The sequence below is a fragment of the Anser brachyrhynchus genome, assembly GCF_964034855.1.
Source record: "Anser brachyrhynchus genome assembly, chromosome: 10".
In the NCBI taxonomy this organism is placed as follows: domain Eukaryota; kingdom Metazoa; phylum Chordata; class Aves; order Anseriformes; family Anatidae; genus Anser; species Anser brachyrhynchus.
Window position 1 is genome coordinate 21031141 of NC_137705.1, and position 13026 is coordinate 21044166.

Sequence of the window (13026 nt, forward strand, 5' to 3'; positions counted from 1 at the left end):
ACCTTTAGGGAAGAGCGAGTAAATGTGACATGCTTCTTTTTGTTCCCCTGAATTGCTTTAGAAATGTAGGTTTAGTACCACTAAAAATGTAATTTTTCATGTTTGCATGTGTAGCTGTAATCCCAAGCTAATTTTCAGCAGTAATAAAAACAAAAATAGAAATAACCTGATTACCAATTCTAACTGTAAAGCAGAACACTTGTAAAAGCTAATTGTGTAACGCGGTGCAACCAATTTGTTAGTCTCTCCTTTACAGCTCTCGTTGTAAAACGTTCTATGTAGATTAATTGGTTGTTCACAGCTGAGACTGCAGTGATAAAATCGGAAAGCTTCTGAAAGCTGATAACTCTGAAACAGATGCTGTGACTTCAGTGCCGTTGTTTGCAGATGACAGCAGAGCTTCCCGTAATAACAGCAGAACCGCACAGAAACCAAAGCACGAGTTTTGCTTAAAAAACCGTTTCGAGAGGCCACAAAGTACCGACGAGCCAGCAGTTTCTGCCGCCGGCACTTCACGGCTCCTTCTCCCCGGCTGCCTCCCCGTGAGTAACCCCCCGGTCCGCCGCAGGACGCGGCCCCTCAGCCGCCGCCCGCCTCCAGCCCGCGGCGGCGCGGCCCGGCCCGGCCCGGCCCGGCGCTGCGAGCCGCCCCGCACCGCCACCTGGCGGGGCACCGCAGGCCAGGCGCCTCGGTACTTTCCGCCCGGGGAGCCCCAAGGGTCTGCTCGCTGCCGTGGCTGCCCTGGGAGGCTTCCCCACCGCGCCCCGTGCCCTGGTGCCGTGGGGAAGGAGGCTGGGGACAGGCAGGGGTGGGTGTGAGGGGAGCCAGCTCCCCGCGCCTGCCCTACGTGACCCGCCCAGCTCAGCGGTGGAGGGCGAGGTATAATGGATGCCGGCTTTGGGTGTTGGATTGATGGCCTTCCAAATAAAAGATTGTCAAGAACTGGATGATAACGCTTGGCCAAAGTTCTTTCAGATGGCTCCCGATTTAGGCAGTATTAGTGCTGACTGAACGATCCTTAGAAAGGGAACAGCGATAGCCCCTGTTTCTGGCAGATATTTGTATGACCATGGACCAAATCCTGCTTCCTACCTCTGATAGTAGTGCAAAGCACCCACACCAACCTCAGTGAAATTCCCCTGTATTTATATTGGTATTGCCATGAACTGTCGGTTTAATTTCAACCATACCTGCTTTGTACCCAAATTTTCATATCCTCCAGTAAGTGAAGTTAAATCAACAGCAGTCATAGGCATGCTCTGAGGGGGTGGCATTCATCAGAGATCAGGCAAGTGCAATACTGCCTGCCAATTACGTGGGAATCTGGAAAGTTTTTTTTTTTCAAACCTCTCCAGCATTCCCTTCAATACAGGTCAGTAATGAAATCCTTCAGTCATTTATAAAGTCATTATACCAAATTATTTCCCACAAAACTGTATTTAGTCTAATGGGTATATGTAACTATTGCATACATATACGTGGGAAAGAAAAAGCCACTGAATTGCAAATTTTCTTAAGCTCAGTAAAAATCATTCCTACAGTGGTTATTCAAAATATTTCCAAAGCAGGCTTGTTTAGAAAATCAGCTTTGCACAATTGTCTTTCTACTGTTCCCAAGCCGTTCTAAAGTAGCCAAGCAAATGCTTCAATGTTTGTTGTCTTATACTAAGTGTTGAAATCCTCTTTGTCTCACATCATGTCTTTCTGTCATTATATTGCATGCATCACACCTTGTCAGCTGGTTCTTGAGAAAGAAACACTAACTCTGTTCCTGTCAATACTGTTTTCTGTCTCCAGAAGGATTTTGCTGTAGATTATTGATGTGAGACAAAGATGGGAGGATGTGCAGCCTAACCAGTATAAACTAGCAAATTGTACAGCTGCATGTTTTAGTGATTCCTGATAGCACAATGTGTGTATATAGAAGAATCTCATGGAAGATCATCATAAGACTTAAAAAAAAAAAAAAAAAAAAAGTTTAAAAGTAGTAATAACATTGATGGCAGAAACAAATATAAAGAGAGGCAAATACAAATTTAGTTTTCAGTTATATTACTGAACACTAATTTTTGGTGGCCTTTTGATCTTATATTCAGTTTTATTTCATCAATAAGCAGGAGAAAATTAAGGGGAAAAATACGTACAAAAAGAGATTTAAAGCATTTATTAATAAAGTTTATATGTCCATACAGAATAACATACTGGAAGTGAAAATACAAAAGTTGGTTCAAAGAGAAACCATTAGAAACCACAAAAATACTTTATTGACATTATACAAAACTCTATAATCTGATGCTTAACTGTAGTTCAGCATCTATTTTGCACTAGCTGGGGATTTTCCTTTCTGGTTAACTAAAGAAAACCTTTATAATGAATACACTGCAGCTTTTGTATTGACAGCATGAGTAAATATTGACTGAGCATTTGGGGACTAACAGAAGAAAAATACAACAGTTGGAGTAATGGAGAGAGGTTGTCATTAATAGGTAATAGATTCTCTAACTTCTGTATGTTAAGTACATTTCAAGTATAAGTATTATACCTAAGCTGCTGAACTGCTGTTGCTGAGGGTCTCTTTTTAAATTTTCATTTCCAGAAATGTTATAAAGAATTGGGATATTGTTCTGCTTAGATTTGGGCTGTGTGTTATCGGCAAAAGCAGAAATCTGAGCATTAAGGGCTGAGCTAGGTTTTGGAAATATAAGAGTGGAAAGCATCTGTCATGTAAAATGCTTTAAAAGAAATTCTGCAACTTCCTTGTATATTTGAATCAGATTTTTTTCAAAAATCTCAGTGTAATTCCAGTGAAAGTAATACTTTATAGTAGTAGTACATGGTGAAATTTGTACTTAAAAGCAAATCAATTGGTAGATGAGCTCTGATTTCTTGTAAGTATAATTAATTGCTTAACTTATCAATCATGCAAACCAAAGCATCACAGCCACGTCATTTAAATGTATATACATTACGTATTTCTCTGTGTTGTGCTCATGAAGTAACATGAATATGTGTGTTAACATTGGCTTGTAATAACAATTGGCATAGTTCAAATAGATGACGATGTAGATCTGTTTGCACAACAGGATGTAAACTGGGCTAATCTTGTTTAAGGTTTGCAATGTTTTGTTACTTTTGTCTTGGTCTCTGTCGGTACTGCTCATGTAAGTGGAGATTGTGGCTCTTGCAGAACAACCTCGATGGTGCTCTACACCTGCTTGCACTTAGGAAAAGAAACATTTGTTACTCTTATTTATGTAATTGCTTAAACTGCATTTTAATTTTAACAGCTTAAGTATGTTGGTGGAGAAAAATGTTTTCTGAATGAAAGTTTGATCAAATGCCCAGGGAGCCAGAGAAAGTCTTTCCATTGACTCAAGAGATTTTGTTTCAGGCATTTTATTTAAACAATATTCCTCTCAACCATAACTGAGCAAAGTTACGTGCTTTTCATGAAAGAAAAAAAAAACAACTCCAAACAAAAATATTTCAAACATCCATATTTAATTTAATCTTTTAAGGAAAGAAAAAAAGAAAAAAAAAAAAAGAAAGAAAATTAAATCTTTCCATTTTACATTTTTCTTTAAATTTAAATTATACAGAAAGCTGCATTTATATTTTAAAAACAATGTATCTGTTTGAGTATTACAAAACTCTATTTCTTCTTGCTAAAATGGAAATTGGATAGGATTCTGTTGGAGTAAACTCAACAATTGCTTAACTTCTTTTGTGTTATTCTTCATTCCCATTAATAGGAATAACATGATACCTATACATAGCAATTCCCATCACTATGGGCTCTTAAATAAACATTAGGAAATATTAGTCTCAACGTTAAAGACTCCATTTAGCACATTGCCCAGCTATGTATTTTATATTTGCAAACAGGGCTGGCAGTCCAGATTTTTTTGACCACTCATTACACTAATGCTCACAGGCTTTCCAGGCAAGACTCTTTACAGAGCTGAGCAGGTTCAAAATGTATCAGGGGGCCTTATCACTCAAAGTAAACATTCAAAGCATATTTCCCCTTTGCTGAAAGATTTACATTAGTTCCCTGTTAGACAGCGTATCAATTACAGTGCTATGTTTCCTACATTTCATAGGTATGAGCTTCCCCTTCACTGTCACCCCAACCAAGTTTAAACTACAGATGCTATAAAAGCAGGATCTGGCTATGTCCGTTTGACAGAAGTCTTTGAAACTATTTAGCTGAAATCTTGGAGGTGTTAAATCACACCTATGTTTACATTTTGAGCTCCAGGCTTTGATGCCCTTCGTTGTGCCAAACAGCACAATTTCTACAAAATTTTCCGAAGACTTTTTCAGTGCTACTGTGTAAACAACACTTAGCTGATCTGACAAAGCTTATCTCCTTGTCTGTCCCTGAGATACGTGATCCCAAGCTAATCTGAGCAATAATTCAAGCAAAATGTTTACTGATGAGCAAGTGCATAAGAAAGTTATGTTTTAGAGATTTCATTCTCCAGAGAGCAAGATCGAGGACTAATTCCCCTGCTGGGGGTATCACCAGGAATTGCTGCGCAGCTCTGCGGTGCCATCCATGTGTGGACATGGATGTGAGCCTGGGCTCCTCTGAGCTGACACGAGCAGCTGAGGCGCTGCCTGCACGGGAATGTGCAGGGAGGTTTCTGCGTGGGAATGCGACAAGAGGATGGAATGAGGATGGACGTCTTTCCATCTCTGCAAACCCAGCATGGATGCTCTGCTTTACATGTGAAGCCGCTTTGGATTATTGCAACATTAAACTTATCTGGTATGCATTTGAGAAAGAGACGTTAAATTCACATTGCCCTGCTGAACACACAAACACTGGTGATTTCTAGTGATACTAGATAAAAATCACAGGTTGTGGTGCAGGGGGCATTTTTTGGTTAGTTTTGTAGGTGGAAAAAAAAAAAAGCAACTAAAATTTTAACTGACATAAAAAGAAAAAAGTTACTCTTAACAGAAGTTGCCATCATTCCGTACTCATATTCCATACTTCCCAGGAAAGCTTTCCATTTTGCCATATCTATTTATAAACTGTGACTTGATATTTTTTATTCAGAGAAGTTGTAACAGGAACCAGATTAACCTAGACATCATGACAAATAAAACACAATTACGAATGAGAAAACAGAGTAGGCTGAGAAAAAGCTGCTCAGGAAGTTGTGCTAGGGAAGGGAAAATTGTGCATTTTGTTTAGTGAGGGGCTCAATTCTTTCCCTTTTTTTCAAAGATTTGGTTTTGTGCTAAGTGACTACTGGAAATACTCATTGCCTGTGTATATGTAGTGATAGCTTCATTTGAAATTCTTGCACAAAAACTGTTTTTCTTAAAGGTGTTTAACAAATTATAAATTTGCTTCAGGCTGTGCAGGTGTTGAAGTCCTTTATGAGAAATAAGTTTTACAGGAAGTCAAGAGAGATCATTGTAAAAGTCCTTTCTTGTTTCAATGTTTGTGGCTCTGTAGAAGTTTTTTTTTCTTGCTGCTTCTTGGACTCTAAAATCAATACTTTTATCGGTGTATACATTCAAAGAAGTGGAACTTAATTATATAGAAATATATACATTTACAAAAGTCCCAGTGCAAATTTCTGGATGTTGTATGTTTTACAGAGCGGAAAAGAAAGAAAGAAATGAAGTATAAAGCTAGTAGAAGCAGGTCTTCTGAACCTCTCTCAGTGGAACCAAAGGAGACATAATATAGGACTGAATTTAAAAATTAGAGGGTGAAAGGTTCAGAGTAATTCATTTATGAAAGATCTTCTTTATGAAAGATTATCTTTTTTTTCTTTCTCAGATCCATTTCCAAGTCTTGAAAAAAATCTGAACGTTTTTTCTTTGAATGCAAAATACAAAATGTCTGTGAAAGCTCAACTCTTAGTCACCAGGGAAAAAACACAGGTTTTTATGGGTATCAGAACCTCCACTGCACTGTATGAACTGAAGTGTGCCCTTTTAGTTTGTCTTCATTAATGCTATGATGAGCATTTTCCTTAGTAAATTGGAAAAAAAAAATAAAGGGGTGCTTGTACAACAAGACGTTCTCACACAGCTATCTGTGCACCATAAGCTGTTTGTAAAATAGAGACTCATGGCCAGAAGTATGATAGAACTCATCAAAAGCAGTTTCATATCCTGTGGCAGAATGTCTTTTGTCACAACTAAATAAATGAGTTGGCAGAACAAGAATGACAAGACAACCAGACCCCAGGACAAAGCTGTGATGAAGGCAGGAGACCTTGTGGACATAAAGTAGCTGCCAGCCAAAGACGGGGCGTGTCTTGTCCAAAGTCCAATTCCATGTGGAATAACTTATCCTGACCTTAAATGTATCTCAGCTATGAAACGAGTCCTTTACTTATTTGGTGAATTGAGAGTATCTGTATTCTGTGCTTTGCAGGGCCTTGCTTTTACAGTTTTTAAAATTCTTGTTCTCCATGCTAAGCAAAAGTCTAAGCAAAAGCCTGTCACGTTTTAAGCAGCGGCTGTTTAAAATTCCAGTCGACGGTTGACTTTTGATGTGATATTTTTGCTCTGAAATTCCACTATATAACTACTTACTGCACTATATCAAGTAAATGCTCGCTGGACACTTCAAACCTAATCATTTTGATCCACCTTAATCAAGATTTCTGTCTAATCTGTCCAACTCCTTGGCAAATGCTACAGCCAGCAATACTAATATGTTAATGTATATAGCTCTGCTCTATGTAATGCTGTCTCAGTTTAGGATCTTCAAGAAAAATACAAGAAATACACTGCATGGTCTGCCTTCTGTTGGTATTTCAACTCTACTGGCTTCATCGAGGTTCTCAGGCCAGGGTGGAATAACGGGATTTGTGCAAAGGTGAGGAGCGGTGTAATCTCACTTGTACAGAAAGGAATGATAGAAAGCTTCCCTATGAAGCATTCATATGGGGAGGAAATACATCCAATTTTCAGTCACTGTTTTTCAGGAAGACCTTAAATAATTTTGTAGGGATTTTGTCACCTTTGTGAAGTCTAGAGATATCTCAAAACCAGAATATATATATATATATATAAATAGAAGGATAAAAGATAGAAGGGAAAACAGCAGGAAAAGCATTAAATGTTCACTCAGCTTCATAGAAATTTTCATAGAAACTTTCACGTTCATAGAAACCTCGTAGGCCTAGGTGCTATGTACTTGCAAAAAGTTTTTCTTTTCATAATGTACTTATTAAATATGGCTGTTTTATTAACTATATACAAAATTGTGAGAGATTCCAGTGGTTTTTATTTTATTTTTTTCCTTAAATGAGAACAGGTGCTTTGATATGAAATTTTGGAGTAAATGTGAAGCTTAGTCCAGTATTTTCCCGTTTGCCAAATGAATGTTGCGGCAGTGTCTGCAGTAGGCATATGTCAGGTATCAACTGAACATTTGTGGACTCAGCCTCAGGTTGGGGCTGAATTCATTTTTTCCATTGATAGATTTTTGTCACTTGAAAATATTTGTGTTGTGGTAATTTGGCCTTAGCAAAATGTGATTTAACAGAAGTACAGTGTGCCATTTCTTGGTTACGAGAATGACTGCAAAAATAAATAGGTCCTGTGACATCAGAATCTTAGGCTAAGCAGTAGCTGTCTAATTGATTTTAAGGGGAGCAGGATTTTATCCTTACAGATATACTTGCTACTTTAACAGGCATAGTTTGAAAATACCTTCTTCACATTGCTTTCCTTTATAGTATTCATGACATTTCTGTGGTTGGTGAGCCATTTGGCTTGGTCTCTGAAAAACCATTGCAGAAATTGGAAGTGCTTTCTTCCAATGAAGGTAGCTTCCAGTAAAATTTCATTAAACTCATGACAGGCAGCATCAGAATGATTTATAGTATTTAAAAAAAAATGTTAGTAATGGTAAAATTAAATGATGTGTCAGTGTTTATTATAGCTGTGTTATTTTTACTGGGACTAATATTTGCAATTGTTTTTTGTAGTTCTTTGTACTTGCCTTTTGTTTTACTGTTATTTTTCTTGTACAGCAGCAGTGACCTTTAGGTCACAGCTTACAGGGCAGATTTTTTTACAAGAATAACATAATTACTGTTCAAACCATATATGAGTGCTTCTGTCAGGTGGTGCACAGTTAAAATTCCATTTGCAAAAGCCCTATTATGCAGTATTGGCAGTCCCTATACTGTAAACACGCTTCTTGCAGGCAATGGGACTTGGAGTATATTGCTTGTTCGTACTTGATGTAATTGCAAATTAAGTCAAAGCAGTAGCTTTGCCAGTGATACTTAGAAAGAGATGCCTGTATATAAAAAGAATATTTTGGTTTTCAGCTTCCAGGTTTTATAGCAAAAATGTATGCTCATAAAGCGGAAGCCAGCCTTTAAAAGCATCACATGAGAGGTGCTCCATGGGCACGGGACAGAGTTCCTTCTAAATCTAGTTTGTCCATTTCACGAAAACAGTAGAGAATGGGGTTTTGGTTAGGAATTGCTCTGCGAGTGTCTGTTCTTTCCTCACTGATGATGAATGAGTGGAAATTATTCTAGGAGATATGAAAAGTGCTGTTTTTTGTTTTATTCATTGTCGTGTACGTGCATAAATATATATAAACGTGTTTGTTTTAGTTTACTTGCTCAAAGAATCAGTCTGCGCGAAACAGTTGTATTTCTGGAGTTTCATGTGTTTGTTTAAAAATGCAGCTGCACAAAGAGATGCTTGCGTTCTGTCAGGTAATAAACCCCTCTCTTCTTCCCAGCTCTGCCATTTTGTCCTCAGAGCAGTTAAGTGCAGCTTGTATTTGCAATATTATAAAAGCTCTTGTCAAAAAACTGGCAGATTTGCTCATGCAGTACCAGAGGCTGAAAACTTTTCCCATTAGCAGCAAAAAAGAACAGTACTGATACTTCCTTCACAGCAAATGCTGGGACAGACTTCAAAATGTAAATTTAGATTAAACAATCAGAAATTTGTATAACTTGCTTACGTTGTCTGTCACAGCATAAAGGCCAAACATATCTGTGCTTTAATGGCTTTGACTGTGAATGCTTGGAACCAGAGATATATTTGGTCCAATGACTGCATAAACGAAAAATCATGGATATGCAAGCTTTTCCTTTAATTCTTCATGTGAACCTTTCCTAAAACTTTTTATAGTATATGTCAGCCAATAAAGAAGTAACATAATACATTAGAGTAAAAGAATCTCATCAGTACTTCGGGCTGGAAATGTCTTGTGTTAGGTTTCACAGGCTTTAGGGAAGTTTGCATTCCTATTACTGAAGATTTTGCATGCAATAAGCCAAATTTTGCTCGTCTTAATCATGTAATCATCCAACTGACTTCAGTTAGTCAGTTCCGCTGATGAAGTCTAGCTAGTTTTTGGCATGTTGAGGATTTTTCTGGTTATCGAAAGCAGCAGCCTTAATATGACACAGCATTGGATTCCAGTTCACAAAGGACAGGAAGAAATGGACACTTGGGTGTCTCGGCAGTGCTATTAATAAGTGTTTTAAGATGTGAAAGTGGGAACTTGGAAACCAGGCCACCACATAGTCAAATATAGACATGGATTTAATACAGCTCATTTATAACTGGTGATTGCTTAGAGGCATCATGGACAAAATCCTTAATGTAAGAGGAAAAAGTGTAGGCTGTCACTTTCAGTTCCAGACTTTAATTTCAATTGTATGAGCAGGAGCAGCTGCACGTTGCTATCAGGCATATGCAGTTTTTAGTGCTAAAAAGGCAGCTGGACTGGAAATACCCCAGAAGTACATATCCATTTGTCTGGTTAACTTCAGCACTTAGACTATCAATCAGGTCAGCCTAAAGAAAAATGAATGACATCAGTCAAAACAATAGGATATCTCTGTGCAGTGATTAGCTCCGTGTAGTACAAAAACTTAAATAATTTGTTCTTTGAAAATGTGATGATTGATTGGCTTCCATTAGGCTTGGATTTTAAAACATTCCATGAACTCTCAGATAAAATGGCACTAAAATGTTATTGCAATAACCAAATAAATCATATTAGACTATAGTGTATATAAGTACTTTAAAACATTATAGATACTAGAATTCTGTGTATAATAAAAAGGTGAAGAATGTAATCCATGATTTTTTTTTATGCTCTCATCTCCCACCAGCATTATCCTGGGCTATTTCCAGTAATAATGTTCATATGGATGTGATTTTTTGTTTTTATATTACATTATATATGCACATAAAAGTTGCACAGTTCTGGATATGTTTGGTCAAATGGGGAGGTATTTTAAAGATATCACAGAGCAGAATTTATCTGGGCTTTTGTTACCAATGCTGCCCATTTTGATTTGATTAACAGCCTTGAAATCAGCAGCTGAAAAATACACAGTTACTATTTAAATATGGTGCTTTTTTCAGTATCGTGTATCTGTGGTTTTCATAGACTCATATAATATTCCAAGTTAGAAGGTACCCATAAGGATCATCAAGTCCAACTCCTGGCACCGCACAGGTCTACCCAAAATTTTAGACTATTTAGATCCCCAAATTTTTTTTGTTCATAGTCCCATAGTTCTGGACAAAGAATCTCTGACCTGTGGTGGTGTTTAGCCCTGAATCTCATGTACAGGAATAAAACAAAACCTTGCCCTGATATTTAGAGTGGCAGTGTAGCTAACACTTGTGATTTATGATGCTTTTCCTAATATTTCACATTTGTCTAATAACCAAGACTCTGCAGGCAAATAATTCCGTGAATCATCTCCTCAAAACAAGCTCTAGGCCCAATGCACGCAAGAATTGCCTAGATATTGTAAATACTAGGAATCATAAATCAGAAGGCAAGGAAAATAGTTCCATCAAACAATGTTTTATTTCATTATTTTAGTATTTCACTTGGGCATTTTTAAGCACGGGTGTTGAGCTTAATTAATTGGTGTCATTGTAAATCTTCGGGGAACCAAAGACAAACAGCACGCATGCAGCACGCGCTTGCCTTTGAAGTCAGTTATAAGTGCATGGCTTTTATACTGTTTGCCAGTGTATTTTGTAACTTGTTTTCTGGTGAGAGAAAAAGGATTGTATTGAGAAGGTCCAGATACCTTCGGAATAGTCTTGGAGTTTACATTAGACTGTTCTCCTCTAAACAGTAATACCTGTGATCTAGGGTATGGTTTCACGCTGGAAGTACCGATCACAAGTTATCACGTTTCTGCAGTGAATGGCAGACTCTAGTGAAAGCATCGTGTTTGAGACTGTTTCACACTCTAGAGCTGATGAAAGCTTTTAGGGAGCTGGTGAGGTTGCCATGGGTAAGATCTCAGATCCATCTGTATGCATTTATGAAGTCATGGTTATTAAATAAGCAGGGGAATTCATTCTCCAGCTTCTAAATTTTGCAAAGGTAAGGCTCAGGGGATTCTTAGTGTGTGTAAAGACCTGATGGGAGATGATGACAAAGGTGGAGTCAGGCTCTTCTCAGTGGTGTCCAGTGATAGGATGAGAGGCAATGGGCATAAGCTGAAGTGCAGGGCGTTCTACTTAAACATAAGAAAAATACTTTTACAGTTCCAGTCACTGGAACATGCTGCCCAGAGAGGTGTTGGGGTCTGATCCTTGGAGGCAATCAGAACATGACTTGACACATCCCTAAGAAACTTGCTGTACTTGAGCCTGGTTCAAACAGAGGGTTTGGTCGGGGTGATCTCCATAGGTATCATCCAGTCTCAAATTATTAGTATTGATTAATGGCCATATACATTTCCTGATTTAGACATTAATGATGTGTCCAAAAATTGACTTTTTTTCTTTAAATCATAAAGCCATATTCAGTATTTATTATTAACTGATATCTACAAACTGTAATTCTGATTTAGGCTGTCTGAGATGGGCTTGGATTGTCACCTGGGCATCAGGTAATGTAAGAAGCAAGCACAGAGGCAGAACTGTCCGACCATGTTGAAGCGGGATATAATTGAGGCATAGCCTCAACATCACACAGTAAAGTATCCTATCCCAAATTAATATTATTTAACAAAAGGAGTAGATAGAATTTTAGCTCCCATTTTAGAGCAGCAATTACTTGCATTTAGAAACAAATCTACGTGTTAGAAAAGCTAAAGAGTAGCGTGGGTGTTTTTTTTAGTCTGTTGAGAAAGCATGTATGTGTAAAAAAAAAAATAATAATCTTTCAAATTCCTAAAAATCGGTAAGATCAAAGCTGGAGCTGGGCTGTGTTGAATTTCATGATGATATCTGCTGATATTATCTATTGCTGCTGGCTTACTTTTTAGATTTTTCCTTGGTAGATTATTTTGGAATTGGGTGCTTTGAAGGGAAACAAAGAATTTGCTTGTGTATTTATCCAGTTCCTCTCTCAATGGGGCTGTTGTGTCACAGACAGGTTTCTAGCACACTGGCTGACTGCCCCTGCCCATGGATCTCACTGCCTACAGCTTAGGCAAAATGAAGAGTTTGGCTCCTGCCTGGAATGAGGTATGGGAATTATTTCTAATTCCTTGGTGACTGGGCTGTCTCCTACCTTTCACAACAAATTCTCAACTCCTCCTTCACAGCAAACTTCCCCCCTGCATTACTTATGGCACTGTCAGGGATGCATTTATAAAGCAGTTCTCACTCTTAAAAGCACCAAGCAATACCCAGTGGATAGTTATACTTCAAGCATATTTGGAAGTGAAATTTTTCGTAGATGAATTTGTGCGGCTGTTTAAGACCCAGCCTAAAGTTTCGTACCCATCCTGCCATCCAATGAGTAAGTGCAAGTGCTGGCTTTCTGGTAAGGGGTTTTGTTTTGCTGACACACATACAGAGCTGAGAGGCAGCTGAAGAGCCCACTCTGTTGGCTGCTGGCTTTCTCCTTTCTTCTGTGGCAGACTTTTCTCTCTAGTGTAAAACAATTCAAACTGTCGTCGAAGCTAATTTTGACTAACGTGGTTTACGTGCATTGAAATGGAAGAGAGTTAGTTGCCTATCTTGGCATTACTGAGAATCTGCAAAGAGGGACCTGCTAACAGCTGAAAGCCAAAAATAGCCCAA

At 38.2% G+C, this 13026-nt stretch overlaps 1 protein-coding gene across 4 annotated transcripts in view; it reads left to right on the top strand.

The window, feature by feature from the left end:
- The window catches only part of LOC308200247 (uncharacterized protein), a 171369-nt gene that overhangs the window by 131716 nt on the left and 26627 nt on the right, over window positions 1–13026 (top strand). For 3 of the 4 annotated variants that reach the window (XR_013955373.1, XR_013955374.1, XR_013955375.1), the window contains exon 9: window positions 388–7522. The exons of the other annotated variant lie outside the window; for it this stretch is intronic. The gene's annotated coding sequence lies outside the window, so the exon portion shown is untranslated. Of the gene's footprint in view, window positions 1–387; window positions 7523–13026 lie in introns of those variants that run through there. 4 annotated transcript variants of the gene reach the window in all.